Raw genomic sequence first — 17636 nt, forward strand, 5'->3', positions numbered from 1 at the left:
AAAAGGGGTGTGTTCCTTCCTTTCAGGACTGGGAATCAAACCCTGGACTGTGTACCTTCTAGGGAAATGCTCTATCCTGAGCTGTACTCCTGACCCTTGGAGTTTTGAGACAGAGCAGCCCAGGTTGCTCCTGAACCTGGGAGGACACCTTTGTGCTAACTTTACATTCTTCTGAGACCTTGATTTGGTTCTCAATCAGCAAGCCTGCCAGCTTCCCCCCACCCCATGCCTCTAATATCCTCCTCACAGGCACTTCTGCTGGGGTGCTGTCCACCCTGAGAAGATGCCCCCAGAAGGACCTGAACAACAGCTGCTACAGCTGTCTTTGGCCTTTCAGCCTCCAAAAAGGTGAGACAAATCTCCCTCTCCCTCTCCCTCTCCCTCTCCCTCTTCCTCTCTCTGTCACATCCTCAAGAAACTGAAATCATACTAACACAGTCTACACAACACTTTCCAGCTTTGTTACCACTCATTGGCTCATCCCAGAGCTCGTGAATCCTCGCCATGGTTGTTAGGTCATGTGACATGGGAACAGGTTGTAGTTTCTTTCTTTCTTTCTTTCTTTCTTTCTTTCTTTCTTTCTTTCTTTCTTTAAGTAGGTCTTATTGGGTATTTTCTTTATTTACATTTCAAATGTTATCCCCTTTCCCGGTTTCTCTCCCTTCCGAACCCCCCAACTCATCCTCCCTCCCCCTGCTTCTTAGAGGGTGTTCCTCCACCCAGCCACCCAGCCACCCACCCACTCCCACTTCCCCACCCTCAATTACCCTACACTGGGGCCTTCATAGGATCAAGGACCTATTCTCTCATTGATGCTTGACAAGACCATCCTCTGCAACGTATGCAGCTGGAGCCATGTGTACTCCTTTGTTGATGGCTTAGTCTCTGGGAGCTCCTGGGGGACTGGATGGTTGATATTGTTGTTCTTCCTGGAGGGTTGCAAACCCCTTCAACTCCTTCGGTCCTTTCTCTAACTCGTCTACTGAGGACCCCGTGCTCAGTCCAATGGTTGGCTGCTAGCATCCGTCTCTATATTTGTAAGACTCTGGCAGGGTCTCTCAGGAGACAGCCATATCAGGCTCCTTTCAGTATGTACTTCTTAGCATCCACAATAGTGTCTGGGTTTGGTGTCTGTATATGGGATGAATCCCCAGATGGGGCAGTCTCTGGATGGCCTTTCCTTCAGTCTCTGCTCTACACTTTATCTCCATATTTGCTCCTGTGAGTATTTTGTTCTCTTTCTAAGAAGGACCAAAGCACCCACACTTTGGTCTTCCTTCTTCTTGAGCTTCATGTGGTCTGTGAATTATATCTTGGTTAATTGGAGCCTTGGGGCTAATATCCACTTATCAGTGAGTGTGTACCATGTGTGTTCTTTTGCGATGGGGTAACCTCACTCAGGATGGTATTTTCTAGTTCTATCCATTTGCCTAAGAATTTCATAAATTCGTTCCTTTTAATAGCTGAGTAGTACTCCATTGTGTAAATGTACCACATTTTCTGCATCCATTCTTCTGTTGAGGGACATCTGGGTTCTTTCCAGCTTCTGGCTATTGTAAATAAGGCTGCTATGAACACAGTGGAGCATGTAGGGTTGTAGTTCTTGTGTGTTTCTTCTTTTCTCAGCCAAGACTTTTTGGCAAGTGTTAATCCGTAAACAAACACTTTCATTTACTCCAGGACTATCTTCTTCTTAAACCGCAGCATTCCATGAACGTCCTTCTATTGACTGTTGACAAAAGTCCAGGTCTGTGAGAGATATCGGCAGCCATTCTCAGACAAGATTCTCACTCATTCTTCCAGGTTTATCTCCTACTATTTTTAAACACAATTTAGAAACAGCAGCAAAGCCAATGTAGCCAGTTCTTTCTAACACACCCAGCATCTTTCTCCCCCACCCCCACCCCGCCCCACAGGGGCCTTTGCTTGTCTCTCCTTCAGCATTTCAGTACCAGCCGTTGTTCTCTGAGAGGCTCAGTCAGTATCATTCCCAGGAGGAACCAGCAAAAATCAAAATGAGGACAGGATAGAGCCAACTCCTGCTTCGCAGTGGGGATGGGATCAGTCACATAAAAATGCTTCTGACTTGAAAATATTTCCCTGCTTCTCTTGTCCACTTGCTCTCTCTCCCTTCCTATTCATCTTTTAATGGTGATTGTAGCAGAGGTCCTGGGAGCTACCTGCAAACTGGCTGAACCCCTCTCCTCCCTCCCCTTCTCTCCCCTGCCCAGGGACAGCTGGCTCTCCTCTACCCCTGCTCCTGGCTGCACTGGATTCTCACGGTCTTCCCAAGCAACCAGTAACTCAGCACTAGGGCCTTTGAATGCACACTATTCTCCAGACTTTGGGGTCCGTTGTCTTTTGTTCTTTGAGACCTGCAGTTCTGCCTTGCAAGCCCTCTTGCCCAACCTTCTCCCAGCAGAGGGCTTTGCCTGTAAGTCACAGTACTAAATCAAACAAACACAAAAACCATCATTTTGTAACCTGAACAACACTTCTGTAGTGAAAACTGGCATTTGCAAATTCCCTAGAGCATATGTTCAAACACTGTTGAATCTGAACCCCACAGTAAGTCAAGCTGCTTTCTCGTTGGTTCAGTGTATTTCTAAAGATTTACTCAAGACTGGGAAAAAAATCAAGTGTCTAGTTTGGGTTCATTTTATCCAAGAAGTGTTGAGAGTGACCTAGAACTCAGGTAGCAGATTGTGGTATCTGTATAGTGCTAAATAATTGGTAGGGCTTCCGTTCATTTGTTCATTTGTTTGTTTTGCAAGAAGTGTCTCTCTATGTAGTCCAGGCTGCCCTGAAACTCAATACTTAGCTCAGGCTAACCTTGAACTCAAAGTCTGCAGGTCTCTACCTCCTGACTCTTGAGATTACAGACACGTACCACTGCGCTGAGCCTTTTTTTTTTAATTCTTTTTTATTTTCTGTTAAGTTATTAAATTGATGGAAGCAAAACAGCCTAGATCTGACCCAAAAGAAAAAGTCATAGATGTGGTTTGTGAAATTCCTCCATCTTTGAGCAGGACGTTCCCACGATTTCATGGCAAAATCAGCCATGCGTAGCTAGAGCCACGGCGGCAGCAGCAGCAGCAGACCAATGTCCCAGTGCTGAAGTCCTTGGGCATGGGTGACTGTCCTTTTCAGAGCCTCTTCCTCCAAGTAGCTGTAAGTGGCTCACTCCTTAGGATTTCTTTGTCCTTGAGAGGAGGCTTTGGCTGGCCCTGTGACTAAGATCAAACCTCGAGGAGCTGGCCCTGCTGACATCAAATGCGTTATTATTTCCTTTCTCCACCTGTGTTGTGTCACCTTCCAAGCCCCAGAGAACCAAGGGTGGCCGTTCTGCTGCTCTGAGAAATTATAGAATATTTGATCACAGACAGGAGCAGGTGCCAAATGGAACATGACATGACAGATGTTCATCCAGAGAAGGGGAAGTTAGCCAGCACATCATATCTCTTTATCTAAATGATCCCAAACCTTTTGCTAATCCCCCGTGGGATTAACTCCCTGGCTCTTCCATCAGAGACCTGTCGGGGGCCGATCAAACCAGGAAATTCTGAAAATGATTGCGTTCATTTTCCAGACTGAGATTTGAAAGCCAGAGTCCCAGACGAGTTGAATGCTGTCCTTATCAATCAATGGCTGCCCATGGTAGACGTGGTTCTAGAAGAACCTGAAGGGACCTAGTATCTCCATCTACAAGAAAAAAGTGTGTCCATTCTTTGTAACATTCTTTGTTATCACAAAGCCTAAGAAAGAGAGAATTTACTTTGCAAAGGGACCCACTCCCAGCCACTCTAACGGGCAATGCTGCAACTTTATCCAGCCAAATCTATTACAGAAAAATCTAAGGCGTCAAGCAGAGCCAAGAAAAGGGAGGCTCCTCGGAATCCAGCTTCTCATCCCAAAAAAGCTAGTTGAGATCAGAATCACACTTTTAATCATTACATACCAGAGTGGTTGTTCGAATTCTGTCTGACTGTTCCTTTAATTTCTTTACAGAGATCAGTGGTATGAGCAGGCTTCATGACCAAGTACAGCCCACCCTTACTCCAAGGCTTTTTAATAAGGAAACTACTTGGAGATCTGGGACTTTTTACTGTGAAAACCTGTTGCTCTGAGCAGGCCATCAAAGCCCACTGGACCACAGGGTCAGATAGCTCTAACCCTTACTGGCCTTTCCTAAACACAGAGGTCACACTGTGTGGGATGGATAAGAGAGATGCCACCAAGGAAGGAGAATACAGGCTTCAATTTATATCTCAACCCTTACCCACCATGCTGTGGCCAGAGCCTTTGCATTCTTTCCTCTAAATTCAAATGTTGAAGTCTTGACTCTCCTTAGATGGTCCTAGGAGGTAGGCACTTGGAGAACTAGACTGCGATTATGTTGTGGAACTCCCAAGAATGAGACTAGTGTCTTCGTCAGGGTTTCTATTCCTGCACAAAATATTATGACCAGGAAACAAGTTGGGGAGGAAAGGGTTTATTCAGCTTACACTTTCACATTGTTGTTCACCACCAAAGGGAGTCAGGGCAGGAACTCACACAGGACAGGAACTTGGAGGCAGGAGCTGATGCAGAGGCCATGGAGGGATGCTGCTTACTGGCTTGCTTCCCCTGGCTTGCTCAGCTTGCTTTCTTATAGAACCCAGGACTACCAGCCTGGCATATGAAGTGGAGATCAAGATGCTCTGTTTCAAACAAGGTGGAAGGTAAAGGCGAATACTCCAGGCTGCCCTTTGACCACTATGGGCATATGGTAGCATACCCATCCCTCTCATAAAACAAATTAGAATAACTCTGACTAAGGAAGACCTCTCAATCTGCACTGCTCCATTAGTGACCTCAAAGGCATAATGTCCTTCTGTGACAATCCACCAGATCCCTGACTCCCTACCAGTCAGAACAAGGCTAATACCAGCGGACTATGGAAGATACTCTGACTCCCTCTGTGTGGCACTATAGCCCACGCATGAACCCACATTCGTTATTGATTTGGGTATAAATATTTAAAATGCCTGTCATTTCATTTTTTTTTTCTTTTTTTGAAATCTGGAGTGACATTTGTAGGAATGAGCACCGTATGTGCCTTGTGATGTCTTCTCAGTAGGGCCAGCTTGGCCTCACTGTATGGTGCCATCTCCCCAGTGACCTCCTGGGAGACCTTGTTTCTTACCCTGCAGAATATTTGGCCAGAGACTGTGAGCAGTAGGAGAAGGGATGGAAGTACCCACTTACTGCCGTCATTCCCACCTTCGCCTCATCCAAAATTCTGACTCGTTTTGGCTCCGGCACTGGCTGGAACGTGTGCTAGGATGGGATTCCATGGGGCTCCTTGATTTGTCTCTGCAATGCACAAAAATGCCTCCCCACTCCAAATCCCAACATTTTAAGACATAAGCTGGATCTATTAGATGGGATTTCATACTGGGAGCAATGTGAAAAGTCTCTTTGAGAGCCCGTGCCTCAAATTTTTGGCTGAAATGAATTCACTTTCTCATAGCAATGCACTGCAAGATAAGCTTTATCTCTACCTCAAGAAATCCTGGCCAAAGGTACCCGTCTAATCTCCTAGATCATGCTATGATGACACCCTTTCTTTGGAAGAAAGTTTAAGGCCCAGCTGACTCTCAGCCAGGGTCTTTCACAGGCTTTGTGACAGACATTTCTTTTTTTTTTTCCCTTCGGTAACAGTTTATTTTCATATTGGGAAAGGTATCTGGAATTGGGTGCCTCTGTTGGGGAGGGGGTGGCGGGGAGAGACGGTCCTGACTCAGCTGTAACCCAGAGGGACGACACATCACGTCACGGGTCCCCTTCGGCAGGGAATGTGTAACTGTTCACAGCCTGTGACAGACATTTCAAACATGTGACCATCCCTTGGCCTCTGAGCAGTTTTACCACAAATGAGTGTTTCCCCACCGACCGTTGGATGTTCACAGTCAAGGCCAGTCCTTGCAACATCCAAGTGTTCAAAGAACTGCCATTGAAGATTCACCTGTAGCTTGGATTCTGATTGGTAACATCGGTCCTGAGAATAGAGCATCTAGATTTGATCTGAGGTTCACTCTTCCAGCATCTGATGAGCAAGACGGCTCATCAGGTAGATGCGCCTGCATGCAGGTCCAGGAACATAAGGATGATTCTGAGATTCTATAACATGGAATCAGGAGAGGACTGAGCAGTCTTCTGACATGCACAGATGCGCCAAATGCACATGCTCTCACACAGGCAACAATAAATAGAGATATGAAATGTAAGATTTGCCCAGTGGCAATGCTGGCACAATGGTATGAAGGAACTTATAGCCCATCAATGCCACACTTACCTTAGCATAGTCAGTGGTGTGCCCTATTTTCCCACATTATTAAAAAGGAAATCTGGGGGCTGGTGAGATGGCTCAGTGGGTAAGAGCACCCAACTGCTCTTCCGAAGGTCCAGAGTTCAAATCCCAGCAACCACATGGTGGCTCACAACCATCCGCAACGAGATCTGGCGCCCTCTTCTGGAGTGTCTGAAGACAGCTACAGTGTACTTACATATAATAAATAAATAAATAAATCTTTAAAAAAATAAAATAAAAATAAAAAATAAAAAAATAAAAAATAAAAAGGAAATCTGGCTGGTGAGGTTGCTCAGTAGGTGGAGGTACATGTATGTTAAGGCTTGGTGCCCTGAGTTTGTTCCCTGGATCCTACAGATAGCAGGATCCAGGATCCTCGAGTTTCCTGGGCTGTCCTCTGGCCTCCACATGAATGCTAAGTGTGGAGCATTTATATTATATAATGTGGAGCATTATTTGTTTATATACTCTAAACAAACACATACTTTAAAAGGAAAGCTAAAAGGAACAGGAGTTCAGACATGGCCTTTAACTCTCTTCTTTATATATGAACACAAAAACACTTCTTTCACAATGTATTACTTTACTGCATGCTCATGAAATGGGCAAAGGTGACTGTTGTCTGTAGCTTTGCTACCCCGCCTAAGCTCTGGAACAGGTTGTGCTACCGACCCCACCCAGCTTCCCTTGAATCCATGGATAAAAGACACACACACACACACACACACACACACACACACAGACACTTGTTCCTTTTCAACTTGCCTTCTGACACAATTGCTGAGCACTACTATCTCCCACCTGGAGAAACGTTCCCTTAGCAATATTCTTAGCTCCTGACCTCCAACTCGCCCTAACTTTAGTTCTTCATTTACATCCCTGGCCGCCTGCCTGTAGGAGTGACCACAGGCTACCGCTCCGCCTGAGACCTCACATGTCTGGTTGAAAGGAAATAAAACTTGAGACCTGTGATTCATGTAATGTATGTCAAATAGCCCAAAGAGTTGTTTGTGAGCTTTGAAACCTGGGGCTGAGAACATAGCAGAACAGACCAGGACATGCCTGGGCAGGCCCATCGCTTCCCTATCTCCCACCCCTCTGACCTCAGGCTGCTGATGTTTAAATGGACCAATCATGTGAAACCGCGCCAATTCCTCCCCCAGCCCCACTCCTTTTCTATAAAAACCCCTAGCTTCCAAGCCTCGTGGTCGAATCCACTGTCTCCTGTGTGAGATACGTTTCGACCCGGAGCTCCGCCATTAAAATACCTCGTGTTGTTACATCAAGGCGTTGTGTTCTATTCGTGATTCTTGGGTGCACGCTGAATCGGGAGTTGGGTGGGGGTTTCCCCACTAGGTTCTTTCATGGTCAACTTTTCTCCGTCAGAAGCCTGGCGAACTCTCCTCTCCTCCCTTGCATCTGTCTCTTTCCCTCCAGGAAACTGGAAGTCCCACCTACTCCTTCCTCCCAGCAATTGGTCCATGGCTTCTTTACTGACAGATCAAGAACCAACTGGGGAACAGGACCATAACATCAGCGCCGCCCCTACAGTTGACAGACTGAAAAAGTCAGGACAGTGATACAAGCATCCTGGTGGAAGAACCAGGGACCTTTAAGCCATTTAGAAATGCAGAAAGATAAGCTGAGATTAGAAGTTACCTGGGGCCGCACTTGAGTCCAAAATCCCCAACACTTCAGCTCTGCTGTCTACATTTGTCCATTGTAATGTACTTAAGAAATGGGGGGCATGGGGAGGGAGGATGGGGCAGGCCACAATGCCCGTGTGCACTTGCTTGCCTAACGGTAAAAACATGGAGATGATTTATGCATGAGGTTCCAGCACAACAGAAACTTCCCGTGTGTTTGCTGTACGTCTCTCCATCTCATGTGTGCTCAAGGAACGGGTCTGTCATCCAGCTCCCGATCATGAAAGCAGATTCCTGCTGCACATAGGGAAAGTGTTTCTGTAGAAACAAAATACACTCTGCTTTTCATGCATCAAATATTTATGGAGGATTGTCAGGGGGCGCCTGCCTGTAACCCAGGTGGGCTGGAAAGATGAGAATTTAAAAGTCACTCTATACTACAAAGCAATTTGAGGTGAGCCTGGGCTACACCACACCTATCTTAAAAAGGAAAAGCAAATACACACATGCACAAAGACACACAGACATAAACATACATACATACATACATACATACATACATACATACACACAGACACTATTTTATATATATATATATATCAGCTTATATATATATATATATATATATATATATATATATATATATATCCAGTCACCCTCCACTACAAAGCAATTTGAGGCCAACCTGGGCTGCATCTTACCTGCTGAGCCATCTCACCAGCCCCCAGGATGATATTTTCTAGTTCCATCCATCTGCCTGCAAAACTCATCCAGTCCTTGCCTTTAATAGTTAAGTAGTATTCCATTGTGTAAATGAAACACATTTTCTAATCATTCTTTGGTTTAGGGACATTTGGGTTGTTTCCAGCTTTTACATACTATGAATAAAGCTGCTATGCAGGTAGTGGAGCACGTGTCCTTTTGGTATAGGCAAGCATCTTTTGTGTATATGTCCAGGAGTGGTATAGCTTGGTCTTTAGGTAGATTGATTCCCAATTTTCTGAAGAACTGCCAGGATGATATAAAAACTGCCCTATCGGGCTGGCGAGATGGCTCAGTGGGTAAGAGCACTGACTGCTCTTCCAAAGGTTCTGAGTTCAAATCCCAGCAACCACATGGTGGCTCACAACCATCCGTAATGAGATCTGACACCCTCTTCTGGTGTGTCTGAGACAGCTACAGTGTACTTACATATAAATAAATAAATCTTTTAAAAAAAACTGCCCTATCATAAAAAACAAACACGCATACACACAAACATGCACATAGACACACAGACAGATACATACAGACATACATATATACATACATAGACACACATACACATATTATATGTACACATACACACACACATATATATGTGGAGAGAGAGAATGAGAGGCAGAGACAGAGAATTACCATAAGTAGGGCAGTGATCTAAGGGAAGGCTGAAGAGATGTGGGGTATTTGACAATTGCAGGATATAGTGGAAGGTGTTGTAAGGGTTGTGAGGGGGAAGCATGGAGAGCCAAGAGGGCCACGAGGATGGTTTATAAGGTTCAGCAGAGAAAGACGCAGTAGGGGAGAGATAGGAAAGTCAGAAGATGGTAAGTGGGTGTATGGATGGGTAAGGAGATGGGAAGGTGGGTCAGAAGAAGGAAGAAAGAACAGGCAAGCTGCAGAGAGGCTAGGAGGAACGGGGAGGGGAAAGGGAGCAACACTTAGTGTTTGTTATGTTTGTCTTGTTGTATGCAGCTTGGTGTGGCTGGTTAAACAACCTCTGCGAGGCTGAGTCTGAACCTTGAGGCCCACAGGGGTGGGAAAGTTGCCATAGAGCACAGCCGGAAGTAAAGCATCAGCCAGGATCCATACCATCAACGGTGCCCTCAAGGCTGGACTGATGTCTTACTACCCTGATCCTTGCTGCAAGTACTGAGGATAAACCAGGTTCCTCTGTCAGAAACTAAAGCCCTCAAATATCTGGCCTTGGAGAAGCTGAAAAACAACTCCAGAGAACGGAGAGACCACGCGGTCAACCCCAGACTGCCCAGGCACCCTACAGCGCCTCACCGCCATGCCAGAAGTTCTGAGTAACTTATAGATCCTGAAACTTTACAGAGAAGAGGTCCCGCTCAGCACAGACGGGCACTTCACAGGGGACTGGGAAGTTGAGGGGGTTATAAGAGAAATCATTAGCTAAGCTAGGGTGGTAAGGATGGACAAAGGTCAGTTAGGGAGCGGGGCCATGTTGGTCCATGTCTGCTCCACAGCTGGGCACGGCCTCTTGTGGGGCTGGAACGCAAGGATTTTGTGCTCTTGGGGGTGGGGAAGCCAGAGCTGGTTTGGGGGTCCTCTGTTCAGCGATGAGGCCAGGCTGCGGGGTTCCCAGACTCTTGGACATCAAGATGCCGCTGGGAGTGGAGAAAGCTGAGAATGGTGTCATGGGCTGAGGGCTCAGGACAGCATCTAGTCTGGGGCCAGGGGGCAGGGTAGGTGACTGGGAAGGGGAGCTCTGGTTTATCTCATAGGGGGATTGTCCTTAGCTTTGTGGAAGCAGGCTTGGTGGCAGTTGTGGCTGAGAGCGCAGAGAGGCCTTCTACGGGAGAATTAAACTGCGGCTCTGTAGGCAAATGTCTTCCTCATGGCTCCCCATGGTGGATCCTGATGAAACAGACAGTCCATGGCTCTAAACAGTTTATTGGTTGTTCATGGCAGAAAATGGATGCATGAGGTACCATACCATACCCACTTCTCAGGGTGGGCCTGAGGTGAAATACCTTTTGCAGGGAGCAATGTCTAGGAAGGGAAGCTTATTGGCTAAGCCCTCCAGGCCTCTAGGTACCTCATTAGCATGGAGAACACTGTTTTAGCCTATGTGACCATAGACAAGGTTCTTTCCTGTGAGAAACATAGCATGTGTTCCAAGTCAGGAGTCTGACAGGGAGCCAGCTGGAAGTCACCTAAGCCTCAGGTGTGTGCCCACTGAGTCTCCGGGTCTCTACCTGTTCTACCTTACCAAACTTCCTGGCATGGGGTTACGTCCCTCAGGGGCATCTTCCCAGGGCACTGGAGTCACATTTAAAAATGGGCAGTTGGGAAAACTGTGTATCTCTTAAAGGGAATGAGAATAAACAGGAGAACTATTTTTTCCCAGAGAAGAAAATTGTTTACAAACAAACAAACAAGAAAACAGAAATAGGCTGGGTATAGTGGCTCACATCTGTAATCCCAGCACCTGGGAGGTAGAGGCTGGAAGAAGAGGAACTCAGCCTCACTCATGCTGTGATGGTTTGTGTATGCTCGGCCTAGGGAGTGGCGTGATTAGAAGGTGTGGCCCTGTTGGAGTAGGTGTGCCACTGGGTGTGGGCTTTAAGATCCTCATCCTAGCTGCCTGGAAGCCAGTCTTCCACTAGCAGCCTTCAGATGAAGATGTCGAACTCTCAGCTCCTCCTGCACCATGCCTGCCTGGATGCTGCCATGCTCTCACCTTGATGATAATGGACTGAACCTCTGAATCTGTGAGCCAGCCCCAATTAAATGTTGTCCTTTATAAGAGTTGCCTTGGTCATGGTGTCTGTTCACAGCAGTAAAACCCTAACTAAGACACATGGCTACATGACTCCCTCCCAAACAAAAGAACTAAACAATGGATAAATAAAATATAACAACAACAAAAATGGATTGCTCTTGTTGAATGTGTCTGAATTGAAATCTTCAAGCTTGTGGTAGGCTGGTTTACAAACTCTCTCAGAAGTTCTCAGCTTCTTCTCTTGTCCTCTCCTCAAGCCTTTGGACTTTCCAACCTTTTCCCAATCCTTAGTCCCTTTCTCGTGGCCAAGAAATCCTTAGTCCTCACTCCAAGAAATGCCTGAACATGCTCATGGCTGAATACACCTTAGCCTGTTTTGTTTCAGACTCTGAAGAGCCTTGTATGTGCAGGATAAACACGTGTGGCTCAGAGATGCAGGTCCATTCTTATGAGCATCTTGCAGTGAATTGCCCAAGGGTATCTAACTGAACCAGGCTTCTCCAACAGGGCAGGGAGCTAAATACCAACTGCAACCCACATTAGGCTTTGACTCAACACTCAGATGGAGATGTTCTCCAGATTCAGTTTAGTCTACTTCCTAAAGAAAACCAAAGAGTCCAGGAGAAAGTCAGGTTTCCTGTATGTTACAGCTCTCTTCCCTGCCTTTTGAAAAAATAACCTTTCTTGGAAAAAGTCACTCCAACAGGCTTGCTTCTCTATTCCTGTCCTGACGTTGGAGCCAAGCCACAGAAGGGAGGAAGGGGCCCCCGCCAAATAAGGGAGTAGGTGCTCCCCACAATAGGCACAGACCAGAAGCCAGGCCTTTCTTCAGTATTGCAGAGCAACAGACCCTTGGATCTCCACTATCAGGGATTCCCAAGAGTAATCTCAGATGCCAAAATTCATTACAGGAATTCCCCAAACTGTGAAAAGGTCCTGTGGCTTTGACCTGTGTAAAGAGACAGGTGGAAATCCTTAAAGGAAGAAGATGTGAGGCTGACCATAGAGTGGGCAGGATGCCTGCTACTGTCATAAAAGTGGTCCAGCTGGTAGTTTAACCCAAGTCCTTTTGCTCAAGGGAGCCAGGATAGCCAGGGACAGTTCAATGGGTATCAATTAGGGAGCCAAATCGCCCCATTCCCTGCTCCCTGTGATTTGCTTCCTTAGAGGAAAATAATATCAAGAGGGCTCACAATAAGACTATCTTTAACTCTGCCTGCAGTGTACAGATCTTAACACTGCCCAGTGCTCCAGGGTGAGGCAGGTCACCCTGCTCCGTCTCCAAAATGACTCAGCAGATGGCTGTTGAGTGTGACACACTCTCTAGATGTCAGGCTTCAAAACCCAATCAGCCACTCTGGGGACCTTTGCATGTTTGATGGCTATTTCTTCGTGACATTTTCAAATGCTTACTCGGTGCCAGGCTCCTGATCCAGTGCCTATGCAGACTTCCTTGTTTAATCTTCAAATGATTTCTGCAGAAGACTCTATTATAATCCCTGTTTGAGAGGGCCGGTTCTCTGTGAAGCCATCTGAGGTCACACAGCTAAAGCGGAGACAGACAGCCTTTAAAACGTAACCCAGACAACCGGAGCTGAGAAAGCACAGCGGGGCTGAGATGTGCCGGACATGGGGAAGCTTGCTCACTCAAAAGTTCTGGGCGTGTCCGGAAGAGCAAGCTCTAGGTGCTTTTGATGGAGAAGTTCTATAGAGGAACAGACATGGTAGAAATAGGCGGTATATTCTCAGGAGAAAAAATTGTAATCTTGGGAGAAAAATGGAGTCCTTTTATGGTATTCAGGGGACATTTCCTGGCTTTGTCATTGGACCTGACCTCCAGGGCCATTTGAGTGGGGTCCTTGTTTGAAGAGGGGAAAGGTGACAGCTGGGGATCTTGTCAGGCAGTGCTCGCTCTTCCTCGCTAAGGCACCAGGGCGTTGGGAGCAAGGCTTTAATTCTATGAGGCACCAAGCAGTTAGGGTCTGGTTATTGGAAAGTGGGGGAGTTTGTTTTATGGGTTTGGACTCCTGTCTCAATAGTTATGCCCAGTGAGCCCTGCTAACTTAAAAGCAAAGGTAAGAAAAGGCTGAAGGTCGGGGGCATATCCACAGACTGGAGAATAAAGTTCTGCACAAGGACGAAGCCTAAGTTCAGATCCTAGACACTCATAAAAGCCAGGCAGGTGAGACCCCTGCTCCTGTGATCCCAGCACTGGTGAGGTGGGGCAAGCTGGCTAGCTAAACTAGCCATATCTACAAGTTCTAGGATCCGTGAGAGATCCATGCCTCCATAAATAGAAGGAAGAAAAATTAATTAATTAATTAATTAAGACCTCTGGCTTTTATATGCATGTATACATACATGTGTGCACTACACAGAGATACATACGCATCTGCATCCATACGTATGCAAAGGCACTTACATGCATGCACATACAACACCTATACCTATACATGCAGAAAGGGAGGGAGGGAGGAAGAATGGGAGGGAGGGTGGGCTTTATAAGGTGGGATCTAAAAGGTAATATTTAACTGTCTGAGGAGACAACTGTGAAGTCTTTGGGAGAGGCCATCCCTCTGGTTTTTGTCACAGAGCGATGTCATCAAACAGGTGCAAAAGGAAGGTGCAGGTAAGACCGAGAGGCTCAGGTCAGATAGATGGCATGTGTGGATATACCTAAGGATGGTGTGCGTGCATAAGCGTGTGAGTGTGTGGCCCACTTCACACCTGAGCTATGCCTCCGTCCTGAGGACTGCTTGGACCACTCTGTCATCTGCGCTGCTCTGCTCCGTGTCAAAGAACTCCATACCAGCCCTACCCCAGGCCCTAAGACTCACTGACTTAACAGGTCAGGGCGTAGACCGTGCTTTCTGTGAGTGTTTAGCAGCGCGATCGCCTCCGCGGGAAGCCACGCTGTGACAGAGACCCACAGGCAACTTGACCTTGGTTCCTTCCCGCAAGTTCATTCTGCAACTTCTCCTCCAAGAGAAACCTGGAAGAGGAACTGCTCCGCTGCTATGAATCATGGGGACACTCTGGAGGAACTCTCGGCACAACCTTCAGGGAACAAACAACCTACGTGCCGGACAGAATTTGGAGAGAAAAGATAAAAAGAGTTGGCATAGGAGCAGGAGACAGCGGCATGGAAGGCTCTGAGGTGCAACAGGGGACAGAGTGCTGCTGAGGCTCTATGGCAACGGGAAGTGAGGCAAAGAGCATACAGGGAGGGAGGCTGGCTTCTGAGAGTCCATGTGCTTCATAGCAAGGCAGCAACAGGACAGAATGAACAGACAAGGCTTGTGAAAGGAGCGGCACCTCGGCATCACAGTGTGGGACGACAGGATACAGTGGTCACGTGTGTGATCCCTGTGTCGAGGAGCCGTCTGGACTCAATGGTGAAACTCCACGGCAATAAGCAAATAAGACAAGCGCACGAGGGTGGGGCTGCATGACCCTTTGTGTGATTACCTCACCAGGATGACGCAGGCGCATGCGCAGGGTTGCTGCTACAGTTAGGATCAGGACTTCAGGTTTACCATAAGGGTATGGTCAAGGAGACCCCAGGAGAAGGCCTGGGGAGGCTCCAAAGCTTCTCCCCATAGAACTAGCACACATCATTCCCCTGACACACTGGTGTGTTCAGTGATACTGGGGGTGACAATTAAGGGGCCCACAAGTTTTGCCGGGTCTCACTAGTTAGCACAATTGAAGTCATTGGTGATATGAAAATTCAGTCTCCTGACAGTGTGTCTCCTAAGGATGGGAGGGGGCTGTTAGCATGTGCCTTGAAGCCCACTCTTTAACCACAGCCCATCCTCCCAATATGACAGCCTCCTATCTAAGTCACCTTCTTAGTGTGAGGGGTCACCCAAAACAAGAAAGTCACTTATGTCACCCTGGAAAACCAACGCTTAGTAGACTGTGTTTCTAGGAAACTGAGGGGAAACCAGTTCTGTCTGGTATAATAACACAATGGTCAGATTTGCACAAAGGTTCCTAACAACTGTGCTGAGAACATGATATACATCTCATTTAGTCTTCAAGACGATCAACCATACGTGCATGGCAATTTTGTGGCAAAACCAAGGCACAGGAAGAGTGTCACATGATTCGTACCTGTGACCTGTGTTTCCATGTCTCTCTAGAACCGACTGTCAAAGGGAGACACACCAGGACACTGGTCGTGTTTGCTATGAAAGAACACTATAGGTAGAACTTAAGGACCTGCTGCTACTTAGTGGTCTGGAGAAGAATCTGGGTTCTGTCCTGGGAGGAATTCCATCTTGGGCTAGGGTATAGCTGCGGCAGAGTGCTTCCGCGGCCAAGTGGAAAAAAGCCAGTGGCAAACGAGTCCGTACTCAGAGTCAAAAGATCAGTAGTTGAATGGTGTTAGGAAGAAAGGGGAGGGGAGGGGAGGGGAGGGGAGGGGAGGGGAGGGGAGGGGAGGGGACGGGAGGGGAGGGGAGGGGAGGGCCCTCATGGATCTCAGGGAGAGGTTACCAACCCTTCACAGGTTTCATCCAAGGAATAAAGGAGATAATTTATTTGCAGAGAGAAGCGAACCCATTTAAACACGTTTCCCCCTCTTTCCCACCGAGTCTGCTTTGGTCTTTGGGACTTGGGACGCACCTCTTCCCCACCACTTCCTCTTGTCTCACATGATACCCTCAAGCCTCTGATGGCTTTGCGTTTTATATATATATATATATATATATATATATATATATATATATTTTGTTTTGTTGCTTTGGTTCAGTTACTTTTATACTGTTTACATGGGCCATTACTTTAGCTTCAGGAAACACGAGCTTTACAACGGATTTATTAAGTACCTAACTGTGCGTGCCGCAGCACTTGAAACCTAGCCAGGGGAGCCGGGCCCTCATCGAGCCAGGGTGGTTGGGAGTGAGAAAGGCCAGATCAAGCAGGGTCCGAAAAAAAAAAAAAAAAAAAAAACTGAGTTCTGGACCCAATTCTTCCTCCAACTGCCTTGTAACATCAGAAGGGACACCGACATCTCGGAATCTCAGAGAAGTGAGTTGTGAAATATCCCAGTTTCCCAAACTCACGAACTGCTCGTGAGGTTTATGAGAAATGGTGTGGAGAAGATTTTAGTGCCAGCAATATGGATAGAGGGAATAATTATGCACATGGGAGAAACAGGGAGTTCCTCGCATGAGACCTCGCAATGTTACGGAGCCCTGGTGGGAGCGGCTGCAGCTGCCAGCGTTGGGACCATATTGAACCCAGCTTGCACTCCTAGTGATCTTTGCTTCCTTTCACATTAAAAGTAAGGAGTGCCTGCCTCAGCAGTTTGCCACAGGATGGCGAGAGATTAACCTATGTGCTCAGACTGACGCCCAGGAAGCTGACATCACACACACACACACACACACACACACACACACACACACACACACACACCGGTACTCACCTGAGCTTTGGCTGCAGGACCTCCCACACTCAGAAAGAGGGAACCGCTAACATCATGATTCCTGGAGATTTCTGATCTCTTCCATCAGCACCACTGAGACTAACCAGAGTTTTTACAAGAAGCAAAGGACATTTGGATTCAGGGCAGCAGGAGAAAAAAAAAAAAAGTTTTTCAAAGCAAGTGCCCTCGGGATAGAAAAAAAAAGATTCCAGTCTCAGTTCTCTTCCTGACAGCAGCAGTCGAGGAAGGAGGAGGGAGAGGAGGGAGGAGACAGAGAAAGAGCAAGGGCCCCAGGGCAGGAACAGGAGGTGGGGCCACAGGGGATGGAAAGACAGGAAACAAAGGCCCACAGAGTTCACTGGCTTTCTGACCGCATTCCCAATTCTCTATTCCCCAGCAATGATTTGTTTGAACAAAGTGATGCTCACAAGTCAAGTCCACCCCATAGGATCAGACTTCAGGAAAAAGGACACATGTGGGGGAACCTGAGGCAAAGTCAAGGGCCTGCTTAGTCTCCTATTCTGCGAGATACACCCTAGAAACAGAAATAATACAAAATTAACTGTTCATACTTAGTCTGCAGTGTTGTAAACCTTCCTCCCTGGCCCTGAATACTCCAGGTACATAGTTTGTTTGCATTTGGAATCCCTGGTAGTATTTGGAGGTGGCAAAGCTTGTTTTTTTGTTCTGTTCTGT

The 17636-nt window shown here is 47.0% G+C and overlaps 2 long non-coding RNA genes across 4 annotated transcripts in view; both read right to left on the bottom strand.

Moving 5' to 3' along the window:
- Positions 1 to 17025, bottom strand: part of LOC115029708 (uncharacterized) — a 29879-nt gene extending 12854 nt beyond the window's left edge. Inside the window, exon 1 of the long non-coding RNA XR_003835257.2 lies at positions 16941 to 17025. This is a non-coding gene — a long non-coding RNA (uncharacterized LOC115029708). The remainder of the gene's footprint in view (positions 1 to 16940) is intronic.
- On the bottom strand, positions 2657 to 7777 carry LOC115029709 (uncharacterized). Of its 3 annotated transcripts, XR_015045898.1 has the most exons (4): positions 7621 to 7777; positions 4555 to 6162; positions 4284 to 4446; positions 2657 to 3702 (listed from the first exon to the last, which is right to left on the bottom strand). It is a non-coding gene; the product is annotated as an uncharacterized LOC115029709 (long non-coding RNA). The 3 variants fall into 3 exon arrangements; XR_015045897.1 differs by having other exon boundaries at positions 4284 to 6162; XR_015045899.1 differs by having other exon boundaries at positions 4280 to 6162.
- Positions 17026 to 17636: the final 611 nt, after the last annotated feature.

This window comes from Mus caroli, unplaced genomic scaffold (genome assembly GCF_978045245.1).
Source record: "Mus caroli unplaced genomic scaffold, Mus_caroli_1 scaffold_18, whole genome shotgun sequence".
Lineage (NCBI taxonomy): Eukaryota > Metazoa > Chordata > Mammalia > Rodentia > Muridae > Mus > Mus caroli.